The sequence below is a fragment of the Mustela nivalis genome (genome assembly GCF_964662115.1).
Source record: "Mustela nivalis genome assembly, chromosome: 10".
In the NCBI taxonomy this organism is placed as follows: Eukaryota; Metazoa; Chordata; class Mammalia; order Carnivora; family Mustelidae; genus Mustela; species Mustela nivalis.
Genome location: NC_139029.1, coordinates 5,813,092 through 5,832,681, shown reverse-complemented (window position 1 = coordinate 5,832,681; position 19,590 = coordinate 5,813,092). Strand labels below are relative to the sequence as shown.

Sequence of the window (19,590 nt, the reverse complement as noted above, 5' to 3'; positions counted from 1 at the left end):
AGGTCTGAAGAACAAACCCGGGACCCTCCACCGGAGCGGAGGACTAGTTCTGTCCTGTTTGACATGGTTGAAAGTGGAAGAGCCCAGAACAGGGGCCACCTGCCTAAACTGTCCTCGCGCAGTCTGCGTTTTCAGGGAGAGGACGGGTATGCCATGCCTGCAGCCACTGAACAGAGGTGTTTTTGTTAAACAGTTTCCATTTTTTCCAAGGTAATTCGTGATGCCAAAATTGCTTAAATTATAGGATGTATCAATTAGAATTCCTTCTTCTGAGAGTAAGAGACAAGTCCTACTCAAAATGACTTAAGGAATCAGAACAGTAAACATTTTATAAAACAAAAGTCCAGAGGTCAGCAGCTTCAGGGTGGGCTGTATCCAGCAGCTCAGGGATGTCAAGGAGTTGGGCTCTCTCCATATTTCTGCCCAGCCGTCCTCTGTCTGTGGATGTTATCGTCTACCAGCTTCCTTCCCAGCCAACCCTTCCTGGGCCTGCCTTGTTATGAGCGAGGGAATCCTTCCCAAAGACCCGGCTGACTTTCCCACACATCTCATTGGCCATAGTGATGCCTCAGGTCTGGCCCCAACCAATCGGTGGCAAGAGAAGGGGCTGGCATGAGGCATGTGTCTTGAGGAAGAGAGGCTTAGTTTACCTGAACCCCAGAGAGAGGGATGTGGGTTTGGAGCCATCAGTCAGGATCTGCTACATTGGAAACTTGGGGGGCAGGGAGTCCATAACTGACAATTACACTCACTCCTGAAGTACCTATATTTTATGCTCTGTTCTTAAGGCAAGGGCAGTTCTAGACAATCAGGCGTCTGTTGTTTGCTTCTTGCTTCCCAGACAACCCCTCTCCCCACTGTGCATCTGGGTTGGGGGTCCTCAAGCATTTGAGCTGTTCTCCCTCTCGATGAACCTGCTGCTCCCAGAGTTGGCTGTTGAAGTCCTCCATCTGGTAAGGACCAGATTGGGAAACATGAAGGATTCTAAATATTCAGAAGCGTTAGACGAGCACATCCCAGCTCTGCAGAGGACAGAGGCAGTAGGCTTCTGGCCAGCAGCCCCCAAGAGCCAGCAGACATGGTCGCCATTCACCCAGGGATGCTGCAGGAGCAGTGGAGGGACAGGCACGCCCCAGTGTCAGCCACCAGGGACTGTGTGACCTTTGCTCTTTCCTCCAGTGCAGGCACGGTTGGCTCCTGACATTCAGGAAAAACAGGGGTGCTCTCTGCCCCTCTGGGAAAGCTGGTTCCCCTCAACCTGGACAGATGATCATTTTTGAGGCTGAAAACATCCAAGTAAGTCTTTCATGGCCCTGTCCCGGAGATTCCCCCACTCTTTTCTTTTATGTTTTTTTTTAACCTTGTATTTAGGCTTCTTTGTTTATTTATTTTTATTTCTTTAAATTTTATGTAGTTAACATACAGTGCAATATTGGCTTCTGGAGTAGAATTCCGTGATTCATCACTTACCTACAACACCCTCCTACGTGCCCATCACCCACCTAGCCCATCCCCTACCCACCTCCCTCCAGCAACCCTCAGTCTGTTCTCTGTGGTTATGAGTCTCTTAGGATTTACTTCCCTCTCCCCTCCCCACCTTTGTATATGTTTGTCTGTTTTCTTAATTAAGCTCCACATATGAATGGGATCCATACGGTACTTGTCTTTCTCTGACTTATTTCACTTAGTGTCATACACTCTAGCTCCATCCATGTTGTTGCAAACAGAAAGATTTTATTCTTTTTTTTTTAATATTTATTTATTTATTTGACAGACAGAGATCACAAGGAGGCAGAGCAGCAGGCAGAGAGAGAGGAAGAAGCCGGCTCCCCGTGGAGCCGAGAGCCTGATGTGGGGCTCGATCCCAGGTCCCCGGGATCATGACCTGAGCCGAAGAAGGCAGAGGCTTTAACCCACTGAGCCACCCAGGTGCCCCAAGATTTCATTCTTTTTGATGGCTGAGTAATATTCCATTGTATATATAGACCACATCTTCTTTATCCATTCATCAGTCGATGGACATTTGGGCTCTCTCCATTGTTTGGCTCTGGTTGATAATGCTGCTGTAAACATTGGGGTCCATGCATCCCTTCAAATCTGTATTTTTTTTTTCTTTGGGTAAATACTTATTGGCACCATTAATGGGTCATAGAGTAGTTCTATTTTTAACTTTTTGAGGAACCTCCATACTGCTCTCCAGAGGGGCTGCTCCAGCTTGCCCTCCCACCAACAGTGCACGAGGGTTCCCCTTTCTCCACATCCTTGCCAACATCTGTTCTTTCATGTGCTGTTAATTTTAGTCATTCTAAATAGGTGTGAGATGATATCTCGTCATGGTTTTGGTTTGCATTTCCCTGATGATGAGTGATGTTGAGCATCTTTTCATGTTTCTGTTGGCCATCTGGATGTCTTTTTCAGAAAAGTGTCTATTCATGTCTTCTGCCTATTTCTTAACTGGATTATTTGGATTTTGGGGGTTGAGTTTGATACATTCTTTAGCCATTTTGGATCCTAACCCTTTATCAGACATGTCATTTGCAAGTATTTTCTCCCATTCTGTAAGCTGCCTTCTAGTTTTGTTGATTGTTTCCTTCGTGGTGCAGAAACTTTTTATCTTGATGAATTCCTAATAGTTCATTTTTGCTTTTGTTTCCCTTGCTTCCCGCAAGGGAAAACTAATAAGAAGTGGTTATAACCAAAGTCAAAGAGGTTTCTGCCTGTGTTTTCCTCTAGGATTTTGACAGTTTCCTCTCTCACATTTAGGTCTTTCATCCATTTTGAATTTATTTTTGTGCATGGTATAAGAAAGTGGTCCAGTTTCATTCTTCTGCATGTTGCTGTCCGTTTTCCCAATACCATTTGTTGAAGACTGTCTTTTCCCACTGGACATTCTTTCCTGCTTTTTTGAAGATTAGTTGACCGTATAGTTGTGGGTCCAATTCTGGGCTCTCTATTCTGTTCCATTGCTCTACGTGTCTCTTTTTGTGCCAGTTCCGTACTGTCTTGATGATCACAACTTTGTAATAGAGCCTGAAATCCAGAATCCTGATGCTTCCAGTTTTTCTTTTCTTTTTCAGGGTTGCTTTGGCTGTTATGGGTCTTTATACAAATTTTAGGATTGTTTGTTTTAGCGCTATGGAAAATGCTAGTATTCAGTAGGGATTGCAGTAGCTGCACAGGCAGCTTAGTTTGTTATAGACATTTTAAGGATGCTCTTCCAGTCCACGAGCACGGATTTCCATGTCTTTGTGTCCTCTTCAATTTCTTTCATAAGCGTCTTATAGTTTGTTTGTTTTTTTTAAGATTTTATTTATTTATTTGACAGACAGAGATCACAAGCAGGCAGAGAGGCAGGCAGAGAGAGAGGAAGGGAAGCAGGCTCCCTGCTGAGCAGAGAGTCCGATGCAGGGCTTGATTGCAGGACCCTGGGATCATGACCTGAGCCGAAGGCAGAGTCCCCAATGCACTGAGCCCCCCAGGCGCCCCGTCCTATAGTTTTCAGAGTACAGATCTTTTATCTCTTCAAGTTTGTTCATAAGTGTCTCATTGTTTTTGACACAGCTGTAAATGGGATTGACCCCTTGATTTCTTTTTCTGCTGCTTCCTTATTGGTGTATAGAAATGCAACAGATTTCTGCACATTGATTTTATATCCTGCAACTTTGCTGAATTCATGTTCTAGCAATTTTTTGGTGGAGACGTCTGGGCTTTCTGCATACAGTGTCATGCCATCTGCAAATAGTGGAAGTTTGACTTCTTTCCTTGCTGATTTGGTTACCTTACATTTCTTTCTGTTGTCTGACTGCTGAGGCTAAGACTTCCAGTACTGTGTGAAATAGAAATGGGGAGCGTGGACATTCCGGTCTCATCCCTGACTGTAGGGGAAGGGCTCTCAGTTTTTCCCTGTTGAGGAGGGTATTAGCTTGGGTCTTTTGCGTATTTTTGTATATTTTGTCAAATGCTTTTTCTTCATCTGTTGAGGATCATCTGGTTCTTATCCTTTCTTTTATTAATGTGATGTATCATGTTGATTGATTTGTGAATTTTTTAAAGATTTTATTTATTTATTTGAGAGGGAGTGAGAGACTGAGAGAGAGAGAGCATGAGAAGGGGGAGGGTCAGAGGGAGAACCAGGTTCCCTGCCGAGCAGGGAGCCTGATGCCGGGACTCGATTCTGGCATTTCAGAATCACAATCTGAGCCGAAGGCAGTTGCTTAACCAACTGAGCCACCCAGGCGCCCCTGATTTGTGAATATTGAAACTCTGTAGCCCAGGAAGAAATCCCACTTGATCGTGGTGAATTATTCTTTTCATGTACTATTGAATTCTCAATTATTGAGAATTTCTGCCTTCATGTTCTTCAGCGAGACTGACTTGCAATTCTCTTTTTTAGTGTGAGATCCCCCACTCTTAAGGCAGGTTTCTCTCTGCCCGGCCTTTAACCTGGATGGACGTCACTCACAGATCTGGACAGGTCCCCGAAGCTCCTCTGGGCCACCACCACCTTCCTGCCACGGGGTCTGGTTTTCTGGAGGTCAGTGCAAGAGCAGAAAAATTCCCGCATCATTGTGAAATGCAAGAGGAAGCCTAACTAAGGTTGGTGGTAAAAAAATCGTGGTAAAAATCTTCGGATTCCTCTCCAAGCCTGGCAGGGGAAGGAGTGTGGGGTGCAAAGCTGTGACTCGTTCCCAGCGCCACCGTTCTGCCCCCAGATCGGGCATTTTGAAAGTGCTTGTTCTCATGGTTCAGAACTGCTCACAGTTATAACTGGGCGCGGCTGTGGTTTCTTGCCCATGTCTTTCTTCATGCACCCCCCCAAGGCCCAGAACATCCTCCGCCCTCCCGCCCCGCCCCCTGCGCCCCCACACAGGCACGGGGTCAGCCCATCACAGGTGCACACTCAGAGGCTGAGACGTGTGCTGTAGGATTGGGAAGGTTTCCTGAATGAATTTCCACATCTCCTGGATGAAGAGGGCGCCTCTTTTTCCAGGAATTGGAACATCCAAGAGCCATGTTGCCAGAAGCCACTTTCTCTTCAGTGCCTAAAATTTAAGTGCTGGGAACTTAAAACTCTTCGGTAGAGATGACTTCCGGTTTTCTTGTATCCCTCCCCGCTCCCTGGACCAGCGGTCTTGACTCCGTAGGGAGAGGTTTTGGGCCTGGGGCTCCAGAGGGCCCCTGTTAGGACAAATGAACTGAAGACAGAATCAGGGCTCTGAACCGAGCCCCAGGTCTTTGAAGTATCTTGTGTTAATGCAGCAGAAGCTCACCTGGTAGCTGAACCGAAAGCCCTTCGGTAGAAGAGAATGTCCGTTCAAATCGAAGTACGTTCACTCTGACCTTGGGTTGCAGCTTTGCAGGAAGGTCTGACGTGGTAAAAGCCTGCTGACTTGTGTGTTGTGTACTTTGTGGAACACAGATTTCAGCCACTGACTCATTATTCACCCTTGTTCTGGCGTCGCCTCTCTGACTGGAAAAATTGTCCCTGAAGTCCAGGCTTCCCCTTCTTGACTGGGAAGACTGTCCCCAAAGTCTGAGCCTCCTCTCCCTGACTGGGAAGGTTGTCCCTGAAGTCTAGGCCTGCCCTCTCTAACTGGGAACATTGTCCCCGAGGTCCAAGCCTCCTCACTCTGACTAGGAAGATTGTCCCTGAAGTCCAGGCCTGCCCCTTCTGACTGGGAAGACTGTCCCCAAAGTCTAAGCCTCCACTCTCTGACTCTCTGACTAGGAAGATTGTTCCTGAAGTCCAGACCTCTCCTCTCTGACGGGGAAGATTGTCCTCTCTGTCTGAGGACCCCAGACTCCAGAGGAGGAAGAAGGAGGCCCTCCTGGCTACCATAACTGCCAACTCAGCTCTGGTGTCCGGGGAGCAGCCTCCACAGGCAGCCACGGCGTCACCCAGGTCACTCACTGCCTAGATTGAGAACATGGGGTTCAGCATGGAGATCGGGGACAGGGGCTGCTTAGCAGTAGAAGACACATCTGGTCTTGCTTTTCTGAGCCATCTTTTCCTTTGGGTTATTTTCTGAGCCTGAGGGTAGGCTGGATCCAAGAATTAGTTAAGAGTTCCCTCATCTCCCTCCATTAGTGCTTTTGACCTCTGCTGGGGTTCAGCACGTGCCCCATCCCTGAGAAACACACAGGCACCAGGCTGACTTGACCTTGACAGCGGTGCCAAGGACCAGCCTGAGGCCAGTGGGTGCTGGTGAGCTCGTTCCCGCCTCTCACAGCCCATTTTTGGGAGGGTCAGCCCATCCCAAATGCTGTTCTGAGCTCAGACACCAAGCACGCCACTATTGCTTAATTCCCGCGTCACTGTCTTTACCTTGGGGACCCTGCTTCTGTTTTCAGTATTTGGGGGGTCCCCTGCCTCTTCCAGCCAGCCCGGGTGTTATTCAGGCTCCTGCTTGCCCCTGTGCGGACTTGAGGACAGCCAGTGTGGAAAGTGCCGTTGGGCCAATCCTGGGCCCGCGGGGTCAGAAGCTGCAGCACGAAACCAGGAAACCCGCTTCTCCGGAGCCCGCAGGTGGTTCTTGGACGCAGGGCTCCAATCTGACAGAGCCACTTAACCTTTGAGATAAGACTGGACGTAGCAGAGGCGTATTTTCCACGCTGAAAGGCCATAATTAAAGTCTAGTCTGGCTTGGTTTTTAGGCAAGGCATCACGGGTTCGTCTGTCTGGGGGCAGAAGACTAAGGTAACAAGAGACTGCCACCAGCTCCCACTGGACATTTAGAAGCCAAGGAAGGGGGCGCTGTGTGCTCTGCGTCTTGCTGAGTGTGGGGGAAGCCCAGTGAGGGGACAGCAGGTGGGAGGGTCTGCCCACCTGGGAGCCGCTTTCATCCACTGCAGCTTGCCTGGAACCCATTTCTGGGACCTCCTGGCCTGGGGCAGGGGGCTCAGTGACCCTCCCAGGAGCGCCCCTGTGTGTCCCTGCCCCCACACAGAAGAGGAACTATCGGTGGTCCACAGCCAAAGCAGCTGGTGGCCAGAGGTTCTAGCAGCCACCATGATGGGCTCCTCGAGTCAGCTTGGCTGGACTGCGGGACCCAGTCATTCAACCGAACACCGAGCGAGGCGCTGCTTTGGGCCCATGCGGGGGGCATCTACGATTAGTTGACTTTAAAGCTTCACCTCGATGACGTGGGTGGGCCTCATCCAAGCAGTTGGAGGGCCTTCAGAACAAAGCTGGGGCTTTCCTGAGGAGGAAGAGACCGCACCTGTGGACTGCACTGTCAGCTCCTGCCTGAGCGCGGCCGGCCAGGCTGCCAGGCGGCCCTCGCCAGCCCCAGTCATGTGAGCCAGTTCCTTGAAATAAATCTCTTCATCTCGATCTCCTTCTGCTTCCGCTTTCCCAGTAGGATTCTGACTGCTCGGCTCCCTCAGGGGCGCCCAGGATGGGGGAACGGCGGGGGTCGCTGTGTTCGTTCTCTTGCTCCCTGTTGGTTCCCATAGCCGTGCGGATTGACGACCACTGTCCCTTCCTAACTTTTTCTCTTCCAGGCAAAAGCTGACTTGGTCTTTTTTTTTTTCCTCCGGGTCGGTGAGTCGCAGGCCAGCCCGGCTGGGATCTGTCGCCGGTCCCCGCTCTCTCCACGGCCACGTTCCTTCCTATCCGCAGGTCGGCGGGAGCGAGCGGTGGAACAGGCCTGCACCCGGGTCGTCGGCGGGGCCAGCTGTGAGTGTTTCTTTGGCAGTGTCTTAGCTGGTTGTTGTGAGTAATAGTGAAGGAAGCAATCAGCAAGTATACTGCCCTAGAAGTGCTGCACACTGTTGGGCCCCGAGGGAGGCGGCGGCGAGAGGCGACGGAGCCAGGGGAGACGCCGGAGCCTGGATGTTGGAGGCTCTACCCCGCCGTGTTGGCTGGTAAGGGCTTCGGGGGGGGCGGGGGCAGCGAGCTCTAGGCCCTTGAAGCGGTCTGCTCGTGGATGTTGAGGGGAACAAAGCTCCCCCCAACCCTGGGCTGGGGTATTGGGTGTCTCGGGCCAGGAGAGGTTTGCACACTGGAATAATAAAAACCAACATTTAAAAGTAAAAAAATTAAATTAAAAAACCTCAACATTTACAGAGCACTTTGTGCAAAGCCCTGTCCTAAGTGTTGGAAATGGTGTCTTTCAGGAGCTAGTGTCTGTTACTGACAGAGAAGAAAACAGACATAGGAAGTGCCAAAAGTCACAAGGGATGTGACAGAAATGAGGGACAGGATTTGACCCCAAGCAGTCTGGCTTGAGAATCCATGTCCTTGGAGACAGGCCTCAGGGGCATTCCTGCCCTGTGGACCTGTTTTGCAGACGGGCTTGACCATAAACACACGTACGCTGCTTCTCTCCCCCCACAAGGCAAGCTGTGAAGGCAGTCCTTAGCTTTGTCGTTAGCTTTGGCGAACGTGCCTGGGCGGGCATTAGGACGCGGGTCTGCCTTGGGGAGGATTTTCCTTTTCCGCCCTCCCAGGCCCAGGATGTTGGCGGGAATGAGAAGTTGCTGGTGTGTCTGCCCCAGCGGCCGGGGAGAAAGGTGCCTCCATGGGAGCTCAGCAAAAGACAGTTTAATCCTCTGGGTCCGCCCAGCCTCACCCGCAGATGCCAACTTTGGGTCCAGTGAGCTGTGCGGCCAGCTGGTGTGCCATGGCAACAGGAAGTGGACCCAAGCCACCAGAGGTTGGAGAGCCAAGACACACTGGCTCCTTGGGGGTGTCTTGGACCACAAGGCTCATCCATGACCTCCGGCAAACCTGGAGAACCCATGAGGGGCTGGGGCTCCTGGTACCTTTGATGCAGGCGCTGTGACCCCCCCCCACCTTCCCCGTGCCCCCACTGCTCCTCCGCCAGCCACGGCCCGCGGCCCTCCCCTTCTCATGCCCGTCTGCCTGGACTCCGTCTTTTTTGGTTCTGTCTTGCCGACCTCGGTACTTCCTAGCGCCGAGTGGGGCAAGATGGGCCTGTTTCCATTTGGACCACTTTATGTAAGTCGGAAGACCCCTTAGAAAGGTTTTCTGAGTCTGACCTTGGCCTTGAGACACCCCTTCTGGTCCAAGCCAGTCCTCTCTCTCTCAAAGCTGGAAGCACAGTGGGCAGCCGGGCTCCCTCCAGCCAGCGGATTCCTGCGGGAGTTGTTCCGTGTCTCCTCCGGTGCTCAGAGGGCTCCAGAGACGGCCCTTTTGTGGCACACATCGGCCTGGCCGCGCCCCGTGCCCACTTGGCCCACATTCCGCTCTGCCCCCCAGGCCCGTGGAGCCGGGCGTGGGCCGAAGTGAGGCGGCCGGAATGCCCGGAATGCGGGCCGCCGCGACCGCCAGACACTCACATCCCTCGCGGGAGATCTGACCAGCGCGGGGCTGGGGACGGTGCTGAGCCGAAGTCTTTACATTCTTCCCAGTTTCAGGCCGAAGCGAAGGACGCCTGCACTTCTCCCCACCTCCAACTTTTGAATTAAAGGGGCCACACTCTGGGACTGTGATCTAACTGGCCTGTTGGGTCCCGGTCAAATTATTTGCGAGTAACCTCTTTTTGCATCTAGCTTGGCTTTCCATTAGGCCAACACAGAAACCAGAAAAACACTGATTCTCGCATACGCTTCCCCTGCAGAAGTTGCCGGATAAAAAGTAAGGACACCCACAGCCGGCTTCGCTTCTTTTCTGGTCTTTGTAGGAAACCCACGTCTTTGTGGCAATTTATTTCTGAGTCTTCAGACCAGATAGGCAGGATCTGCTCCAACATCTTTGTATCTGACAGTGGTAGGGAAATGGACTCGGATACGGGTTTAGCCCTTTGTCTTTCTAGAAGGAACTGTGGAGACAGGCAGAGCAATGCTGACTCTATGGGAGTGAGTTTAGAGTGGACTAGAACAAAGAAGGGCTACTTCTCTCTCACACACTCGTGCACACATGCACATGCACACTGGCCATGGCCTTGGGGGCACCCACGTGATCAGTCAGTATCTCTGGTGGCATCCCTGTGTCCTGGACCCTTGGCCTTCCCTGAGCCTCCCTTTGCTGCCCCCTAATGGCAGGGTCAGCTTCATGGGTGTGTCACCCGTGTGCTTAGCTGGGCCTGTGTGTAGACTGTCACCAAATTGAAATTTGTGGTAGTTTTGGGGCAAGGGTTCTGTGTTTTCAATTGCCCATGAATTGTGTCACTGTTTCTGACGGTCAGCCTTCCATAGACCTTCAACCTGTGGGTCACAAGGACTCTGTGGTCCTGCATCAGACTTGTGACCCAGTTTGGGATCAGGCCTTGGTGCCCACTTGCCAGGAGGTCCGGGCCCAGAGCAGGTGCTCCAGCAAAAGATGGTGACTGACTCACCCTCTGGGTCAGGCTGAGCAGAGCTGAGTGGGACCAGCATCCTCCCTCCGGCTGAACCCAGGGCCCCGGGGGGGGGGATACACACAAGTAGGGAACTCAGGTCCTGTGCACCGGGCTGTGTCTGGCGGTGATCAGAAACTGGTGCATCAGAATTTGGGGAAGGATTTTATCAGTTTGGTGAACTGTATCTATTTGGGGATTTTATTAATTTGCTAGGGCTGCCCTAGCAAAGAATCACAGACAAGGTAGCTTGAAAAACAAAAAATTTTTTTTCTCTCCGTTCTGGGGGTTAAGTCCAAGATCAAGCTGTCAGCAGGGTTGGCTCCTTCAGAGGCCTTTCTTGGCCTTGGAGATGGCCATCCCCACCCCGTGTCTTCACATGGGCTCCCCTTTGTATCCATCTGTGTCCGAATTTCCCCTTTTTATAAGGACACCAGTCCTACCAGATTAGGACCATCCTAATGACCTCATTTTAACTTAATCACCTCTTTAGAGACTCTGTCTCCTAATGAGGTCACACCCTGAGGTTCCAGGGGCTAGTCGTTCAACATACGAATGGGGGAGGGGAGACACAGTTCAACCTGTCTCAGGGACTTTTTCTAGGCACTTCAAAATCTCGTATTTTTTCATCGCTCCGCAATCTCTTTCCAGTCTGAAAAGGTGAGAAATCGTTGACTCCCGGGCCTGTGCTCCAACACAGGAGGAAACAACATAAGACTCTGGCCCCAGAGTGTGGCTGTGGGTGGTTGGTTGCTCAGGGGTGTGAGGCGTGGGTTACTTAACGCGGCCTTCCAGAGAGACACCGGAAGAGTGATGGGGCGGAGGATGGGAGCCAGCTATCCCCCGAGTCCTGCGGGGCCTGACAGAGAGGAAATGAGTGGAGCAGGATTCTGGTCAGAGCTGGGAGAAGACCACTAGGCAGGGGGGTGGGGTGGGGGGTGGTTGGAGTGGGGGGGGAGATCGGAGGCTGAGGTCAGGAGAGCAGGAAGTGCGGTCACCTGGGGTGTCCCAGGAGGCAGGGCCAGGCTTATAATGGTGGCTCCCAAGTGGCCCGCCAGCTTTGGGAGCCCTAAGACTATGGGTCAGGCCTGGGCATCTGTACACTTAGCAAGCGCCCCATGCGAGGTGATAATTATTGAAGCTGGTTCATGGCTTTCTGGGGGTTCGTGTACTTTCGTACTAGTTAGAAATTTTCCATAACTAAAGTGTTTTGTTTTGTTTTTTAAGAGAGGGAGGGGCATCTGGCTGGCTTTTTCGTAGAGCACGGGACTCTTGATCTCAGGCTGGTAAGTTTGAGCCCCCCCACATTGGGTGTAGAATTACTTAAAATCCTAAAAAGAGAGAAGGGGGGAGGGAAACTCCCAGAAGCTTCTGCTGCCAGCCCTGGTTAGGACAAAGGTGGGAGGGAGGAAGCCTTGAACTTGCGCCTGGGCTTCCCCTGACCTGGGGGAAACGGCGCCTCCTGGTGGCGAGAGGTGGCACTACTCACAGCAGCATCACGACTGGCGATCAGGGTCCAGGACAGCCTGTGTCCCACGGGGAAGCCAGGCAAACCCTCACGGTAGGCTCTTATGCCGTGGACCCCTGTGCCCATCTAATGATGCCTGTGGACACAAAAGATAAAGGCGAAAAATAAAATACATGGAATTTCAAAGCGGAACAATTACAATGCACTGTAATAATCAAAACAGTTGATAAAGCCAATTTTGTTGTAGGGTAGATACGTGCCCCTTGCCAGCATTTTTTTTTTAAAGATTTTATTTATTTATTTGGCAGAGAGAGATCACAAGTGAGCAGAGAGCCCAATGCGGGGCTAGAGTCCAGGACTCTGAGATCATGACCTGAGCTGAGGGCAGAGGCTTAACCCACTGAGCCACCCAGGTGCCCCTACCAGCATATTTTTTTAAAGCTTTTATTTATTTGTCACACAAGCAGGGGAGTGCATGACATAGACCGGTCGTTGGCTTTATCAAGCACTTATTCTGCAGAGACACAAGTGATCTCATGTTCCTATTGAACATATTAGGTAATATAAAACAATGTTTCTTGTAGAATTGTTATATAATTCTTCACAGAAAACGTTTTCTCTTAATCCCGTTTGCTTTAAAGCTGAGCTTTCAACCTAGTGAAGCCCAGGGTCCCACTTTATAGAGCAAAAGGAATCTTCTACCTTCTGGAAGATTCTGAAGGGCTCCTGGAATAGAGGGGTGTTCATGCCTTTTATCTGCTCACCAAACTCATTAAGAGTCGCTGCTTATTCACAGAAGCACTATTCACAATGGCCAAAAGGTGGAAATGACCCAGGTGTCCATCAGCAGATGAATGGAGAAGCAAAATATTTGTACAATGCAGTATTATTTGGTCATAAAAGGAAACACAGCACTGTGCACAGGCTACAATGTGGATAGACCTCGGAGACATTATGGTAAGATGAAAGAGGCCACATCCAAAAACGCTCTCTGTCCTCAGATTCGGTTGGTGTGAAATGTCCAGAAAAGACAAATCCAGGGAAACAAAAAGTAGATTAGTGGCTGCCAGAGCTGGGGAGGGGAGGCAGAGTTTCTGTTTGGGGTGATGAAAACGTTTTTGAAGTTGGGGCAATGCCTACATAATCTTGTGAATGTCATCGATGCCACTGATTTGGGTATTTAAAAAATAGTTAAATGGCAATTTTGGGGGTGATTTATATTTTACCACAATAAAAAAAACAAAAGACACTGTTTAAAGACATCTTTCCGGTTTCCCTGAATCATCGCCTCACCCCCAGTCATGCAGCGTCGCAGGTTCCCATACTCCGTCCCTGGTGCTCTTAAGTCTTGTGGTTTAAATGCTGCCTTTCCTCTGACTGCCTCCAATTTCTATCTCCAGACAGGAACCCCCCCCCCCCTAGGACTCTGACCGCCCACCACTTGGCTGGTCCAACAGTAATGTAATGTGTCCAGAACTGACCTCCTGCTGTTGCCTCCCCATACACCTGCTCCCTCCAGGGAAAGGCAACTCTGTCCTTTAATCTTAGAAGTCTAGAATCTTCCTTGACTCCTCCTGGGCTCACGCTCACATCTGAGCCTCTGGTAAATCCTGTCATCTCTGCATCCAGAACATATCTATGACCTCAGCCTCCACTGTTGCTTACCTAGATCGTGCAGGGGCCCCTACGCCAGGCTTTATTTCTTCCACGTAGCTCGAAGCACACCTCTGCTCAGCCCTCCAGTGGCTCCTGTGCCCCTCAGTGTGCGAAAGCTAAAGCCCTCACATTGACCAAGGGCCTTGTGTGTTCTCCCTGCCTCTGTCTTCCTCTCCCTCTCCATGGCTGCACCAGCCACAATGGCTCCTTGCTGTTTCCTGAACACAGGGCCTTTGCATGTGCTCTTTCCTCTGCCTAGGATGCTCTATCCCTGCCTGTCTCAATTCTTGTTCTCTCACTTCAGGAGCGTGTCAGATGCCATTAGAATCCCCTCTGCTGGACACCTGTGGAAGTACCGCCATCATCCTCCGGCCCAAGCGCACCTGGCCCTATTACCTGGCTTTACGCCTCTCCCACACTTACCACGGTTGGACACATTGCATATTTGTTGATTGTTTATCATCTCTGTCGGCCGGAAGGTAAACTCCTGGAAAGTAAGGACTTGGTTTCCCTCCATGTCATAACTTCAGATAATGAGCAGCCGTTCAGTCGGTATGTGTGGGATGAACAAATGACCGGATCCCTTGATTCACTGAAATTGTACAATATTCTTCAAACACTACTTATAAGCACGAATGAATTACTTGACATATATATAATAATTCCACTTTACGAAATAAAACTCTGGGCTGAAGACCCTCAGACCTATATTCCTTGCACTGGTTTTTTTTGTTTGTTTGTTTGTTTGTTTTAAAAAAGATTTTTAAAGATCTTTTTCAGCAGTCGCTAAACCCCATGTGGGACTCGAATTCACAGCCCCAAGATCGAGAGTCAACACACTCCGTGGACTGAGCCAGCCACGCGCCCTGTCTTGGTTGTTCATGGGGGTTAAGGCAGGGCCCCGGGGTTCCTTCTGTCTTCCTTCTCCACTTTCCTGGAGGCCCCGGTCCTGGCCTGCCTGTCCGTGCTGTGTGGCCAGCCTGGGAACCTCAGCATTCCAGAAAGGAAGGGCGAGCGGGAGGCCACATGCCGTGTTTTAAGGTCCACGCTTAGAAGCAGCCCATTGCTGCCACTCACCTTCCGTGGCTGAGGCCTAGTCACATGACCACACTTAGCTGCCAGGGGCTCCAGGAAAAGTGGTCTCTGGCTGGGGGGTTGTGCATCCCACTGCTACTGCTTGGCCAAGGAAGTAGCTGCTATTGGCTCCATTTTAGAGATGAAGAAACTGAGTCTCAGAGAAGTTAAATCACTTGCTCCGGTTGGTGCCACTAGCAAATGTTGGCCTTCTGCCCCCGAGCCCAGCCAGGGCTCTGTCTCTACCTCCAAAATAGCCGCTGGTTCACAGCAACCCTGTGAATTCTCTGCCCCTATTTTCTGGATGCGGCACTGGAGGCTTGGCAAGGTGAAGTGGCCCCTGTGAGGTCACGTGGGGCGTCCTCCTGTCCCTGTGCATAACAAATGACACACTTGGTGGCTCCTGCAACCACACCAGCTTATTACCTCACAGTGTCTGTAGGTCGGAGGTCGCCGTGACTCCACTGAGTCTTGTGCTCTGGCTGTGGCGCTCCCGGCGGGGCGCTGGCCAGCTCTGTCCTCGGCTCCCTGGGTGCAGGTCGCTGCGGGTTCGGGGCCCCGTTGTTTCCCAGCAGCCCCTGCCCTGCCTTCCCCGGCTCACAGGCCCACTCACGACCCTGCGGCGGGTGGCGGGATCCCCGCGTCACATGCCCCTCGTAGGACTCCCCCACTCTTCCCGTTTCTCTGACTTCCTCTTGTGCTACAAGCAAAGAAAAACCTGCTTCTTCTGAAGGGCTCCCCTAGCTGGCCCAGGCCAACCTGAATAACCCTCGCATCTTGAGTTGCACTGACCTAGGACCTGACTCAGCTCGGGCTGCTATGACAAAAACACCCCAGATGGGGCGGCTTAATAGACAGACATTGATGTCGGGTGGTTCTGGAGGCTGTAAGTCCCAGACCAGGGAGCTGGCAGACTCGGTTCCTGGACGGAGCCACTCCCCAGCTTATTGATAGATAGCGGGATGCCTCTCTGTGTCCTTCCATAGCCAAAATGCCTGGTGTCTCTTCTTATAAGGCCACTAATCCCATCACGTCACCCCCCCCATGACCTCCTCTAAGCCTGATCACCTCCCCAAAGCCCCCCTTCCTAATACCATCTCTTGAGACTGAGGGCTTCGAATGGATTTGAGCCGTGGGTGGGGATGGTACCTTCAGGGCATAACAGGCCGTCAGCTACACCTTCAAAATTCCCTTGCAACACCATTTAGATGCGGGTCTGATGAAATAACCAGAGGACCGGAATCTTGGCCAGGCGAGGGTTGGTCTTTGGAATTCTGCGTGCCAGCTGGGGTCAGGACAGGGGTGTGAGATTAGAGCTTGGGTCTCCACTGAACCCCAAGAGCTCTCTCCTGGGTCCAGCCATGTCCTTGCTGGCAGAGCTACCTGCCAAATGAGTCCCTTTCCCTCCAGTGGCTTAGCTCTTTAATGAATCCAGGCATCTGGGCACTACAGTACGGGGGGCCCAACCCACGGGCTCCTCAAAACTGGGACCCTCCGGGTTTCTGCAGGCAGCAGGGCTGGGTGCACAGCAAGCCAGGGGAAGCAGCCTTCAGAGTTTGGGGTTGGGAAGGGGAGGCTCAAGGTGTTGGGAGAGAGTTTAATACATCCCACCGAGACTCGAGGGCTTCTGTGGGAACACAAACCCACCCGAGGGTGCCCTGAAAGAGGATGGAGACCCCTGACTCCAGAAACGTGGCTGGTCAGCCTTATCCTGGCCTTGCAGGCGTGTGTCCCAACGGCCCCATGAGCATGCTGAGGCTTGCACAACCTCCTTTGGGGGTGGGGGAGTACAGAGAGGGGCCCATGTGGGCCGGGTTCCTCTACCACAGCTGCTGCTCACTATGGTACCGGGGCAAGAAAAAGCAAGATGGGCCATATTCACCTCCAAACAGGGAAATGAGAAAGGTGGCCAGCCCACATTTCTAACAGCAACATAAGGAAAAGTCCCTTTTCTGTTCTAGTTCTTAAAGTCACATACATGAAAGGGCACCTGGGTGGCTCAGTCGGTTGGGCGTCTGACTCTTGATTTTGGCTCAGGTCATTATCTCAGGGTCGTGAGATCGAGCCCCATCTGCCCTGGGTGTGGAGTCTGCTTGAGGTTTCGCTCTCTCCCTCTCTCTCTGCCTCTCCGCCCCCCCCCCAAATAAATAAAATAAACCTTTAAAATCATGTACACAATGTGTTACACGGGTTGGCGTTATGCTTGGAACATCGTTCAGGGCTCCTCTGATTTAGAGACATCAGATTGTCACCACTTTTATGGCTGTTCGGGGAGGATCTTGGTGCCAGTGACTGGGGGTGGGACTGAGAAGAGAAGCGAACCAAAGCCAATCTGCCTTTGGAGCCCCTGGCCACGGCTATGGGGCTCTGCACGTCCCGGCCCCTCCTTTCTGCAGTCAGGCAGCTGATGTGTGGGGAAGACTGTCGCCACGGGCCAGGACCTTGGACATGGAGCAGCAGACAACGGCCAGCTCGCTTGGCTCAAACTCTAGAAAGATGACTTGGGGTCCAAAGAAGACTCCGTCTGAGTTTCTTACCGATTCCCCAAGGAGGAGCAGGGATGGGGGTGGGAGGACTGGGAGACCAAGTAGAAATGTGGCTCGTAGGACATCGAATTCCTGAGCCTGACGTCTCTCTGGGTCTGCTGTCCGCTGGGTCGGGCCTCCCTGGGAAACCAACAGCCCCAGCGATAGGAGAAGCAGAGCCCAGGAACTCTGTTGAGAGATGGGGAGCCTGGAGTCGCTGCCTCCCTTTGGTGGAGACCACACTCAGTGGCTTAAAGACACCCAGCAAGCTGGCAGTAGTAAGTCTCCCTTCCTGCTTAGTGTCCGGACCCACCGGGCAACTCCAGGGAGCTCAGGCTGTGGACAATTAGCTACAAGCTTAATTGGAAGTCATTTGAAGCTGTATCATTGCATGTCTTTCCCCTCCCCTCACCTCACCCCTTGTCCCTATAGTGGGAAGTCAGAACGGTTCTTTGAATGTTGTTTCCCAGGGCAAAGGACACCAGGCGATCTCCTGATCCAACTTACCTATAGAAGAGCCAAGCTCTCACCTGGGAAGGTGGGCAAAGGGCTTTCATCTCAATACAGCAGGAAAGATAGAGTCAGGCTCGGTCTGTGGCAAAGCAGCTCGCCCGACCTCTCCGGGCCCCCCTCCTCCCTCAAATACCCAGAGGATTAAATGACTCTAATCTCGGGGGGAGGGAGATGGGGGCAGTCCATTCTAGTCGCTTGACCCGACGCGTGCCAAAGCCCAGGGCTGGTTGCACAACCCAAGCCTTAAACTGTTCACATCCGGGAAAAGCTGGACGCCTTCGCCGACGGCGCTCTCTGCTGGGGTCCGTCCACTGTCTGGGGTCCTCTCAGGAGGAGGTCGGGGGGTTCTGAAATGACTCTGAAGGAACACAGCTGTCCTCGGCTCTGCAAAGGCTGTGGATATGCTTGCTCAGGCTTCTGAGAATTATTTTTAGTAATTTTTTCCTGGTTAAAAAAGAATAAATGCTCATTCCAGCATTGCTAGTAATAGCCCAAACCTGGAAACAGCCCATATGTCCCAATGCAGTAGGAACGATACTATATCAGCCACACAACGGAGTACTCGACAGTGATCAGGATGAATGAGCTTTGTGTGAGAATGTTGAGCCAAAAAAAGAAGACACAAAAGGAAGATAGAGTGTGATCCCATGATGTAAAGTTCAAGACAGGCAAACTGTACCCTTTCGTTTAGGGATGCATCCATGAATGGTTTCGTTAAAAGCAAAGAAGTGACTGAAGGGGAAGAAAGTTTTGGGGAGGTTTCCGGCATGTTGGAAATATTATATTTCTTGATCTGGGTGGGTTTTGTTGCATCATATTAGATTGTACTTGGCTCAGTGGGTTAAGCCGCTGCCTTCGGCTCAGCTCATGATCTCAGGGTCCTGGGATCGAGTCCCGCATCGGGCTCTCTGTTCAGCAGGGAGCCTGCTTCCCTTCCTCTCTCTCTGCCTGCCTCTCTACCTACTTGTGATCTCTCTCTGTCAAATAAATAAATAAAATCTTTTTAAAAAAATCTTTAAATTTTTACTTATTTGACAGAGAGAGAGAGAGAGAGGTCACAAGGAGGCAGAGAGGCAGGCAGAGGGGGGGGAAGCACGCTCCCTGCCAAGCAGAGAGCCCAATGTGGGTCTCGATCCCATGATCCTGAGATTATGACCTGAGCCAAAGGCAGAGGCTTAACCCACTGAGCCACCCAGGTGCCCCTCAGAATACAATGTTTTTGAAAGACAGATCCAAAAAGGCCTAGGCCTATGATAACCTTTGCCTTTGAAGAATCAAATGCAAAAGCAAACCTAATGTACACTGAAAACCACAAAACATCACTGAAGAAATTAAGGACGACCTAAATAAAGGGAAAGACATGGCTAAGAGGATTTAGTATTTTTACAATAGCATTATCCTCTGCCTCCCCAATTTATATACAGATTCAAAGAAATCTCTTTCAAAATCCCAACTGGCTTTTTTTTTTTCTTTTTAAAGAAATGGAAACACTGACCCTCAAAGTGATACAGCATTGCAGGAGGCCCCAAACGGCCAGAGTAATATTGAAAAAGAAAAACAACATTGGAGGACTCAAACTTCCCCATTTCAAAACTCACTACAAAGCTACAGTAACCAACGACTGTTGTAGTGGGAAGGAAGAAAATATAGGTGTAACCTTTCATGAGCTGGGACTAGGCGCTGGGTACTTAGATAGGACACTGCACAGTGACCAAAGGGGAAAAAAATAGGTCCATTGGACATTGTCAAAATAAAAACTTTTGTACTTTCAAGGATATAGCATCAAGAAAGTGAAAAGATAACACAGAGAAGGGGAGAACAATTTGGAAGTCATATAGCTGATGAAAGTCTGGTATCCAGAAATGTAAAGAACTCCTACCCCTCGATACAAAAACAAAACAAAACAAAAAGAGGCAAGAGATCGCAACAGACCGTTCTCCAGCAAGGATATGCAAAGGATCAACCAACACATGGAAAGATGTCCCACCTCATGATGACCTAGAGAACGCAAAGCAAAGCCACAATGAGGCACCACTTCCCACACCAGGATGGC

General features: G+C 51.1%; 2 long non-coding RNA genes across 12 annotated transcripts in view; one reads left to right on the top strand and one right to left on the bottom strand.

Moving 5' to 3' along the window:
- The window catches only part of LOC309841834, a 44,713-nt gene extending 31,695 nt beyond the window's left edge, over positions 1-13,018 (top strand). For 4 of the 10 annotated variants that reach the window (XR_014299334.1, XR_014299338.1, XR_014299342.1 and 1 more), the window contains 4 exons: positions 842-953; positions 1,180-1,296; positions 1,775-7,866; positions 8,568-13,018. This is a non-coding gene — a long non-coding RNA (uncharacterized lncRNA). The remainder of the gene's footprint in view (positions 1-841; positions 954-1,179; positions 1,297-1,774; positions 7,867-8,567) is intronic. The other 6 variants (XR_014299337.1, XR_014299339.1, XR_014299341.1 and 3 more) reach the window with 5 other exon arrangements.
- LOC309841835 lies at positions 10,548-15,161 on the bottom strand. Of its 2 annotated transcripts, none has more exons than XR_014299344.1 (2): positions 14,926-15,161; positions 10,548-14,017 (listed from the first exon to the last, which is right to left on the bottom strand). It is a non-coding gene; the product is annotated as an uncharacterized lncRNA (long non-coding RNA). The 2 variants fall into 2 exon arrangements; XR_014299345.1 differs by lacking the exon at positions 14,926-15,161 and adding an exon at positions 14,680-14,896.
- Positions 15,162-19,590: the final 4,429 nt, after the last annotated feature.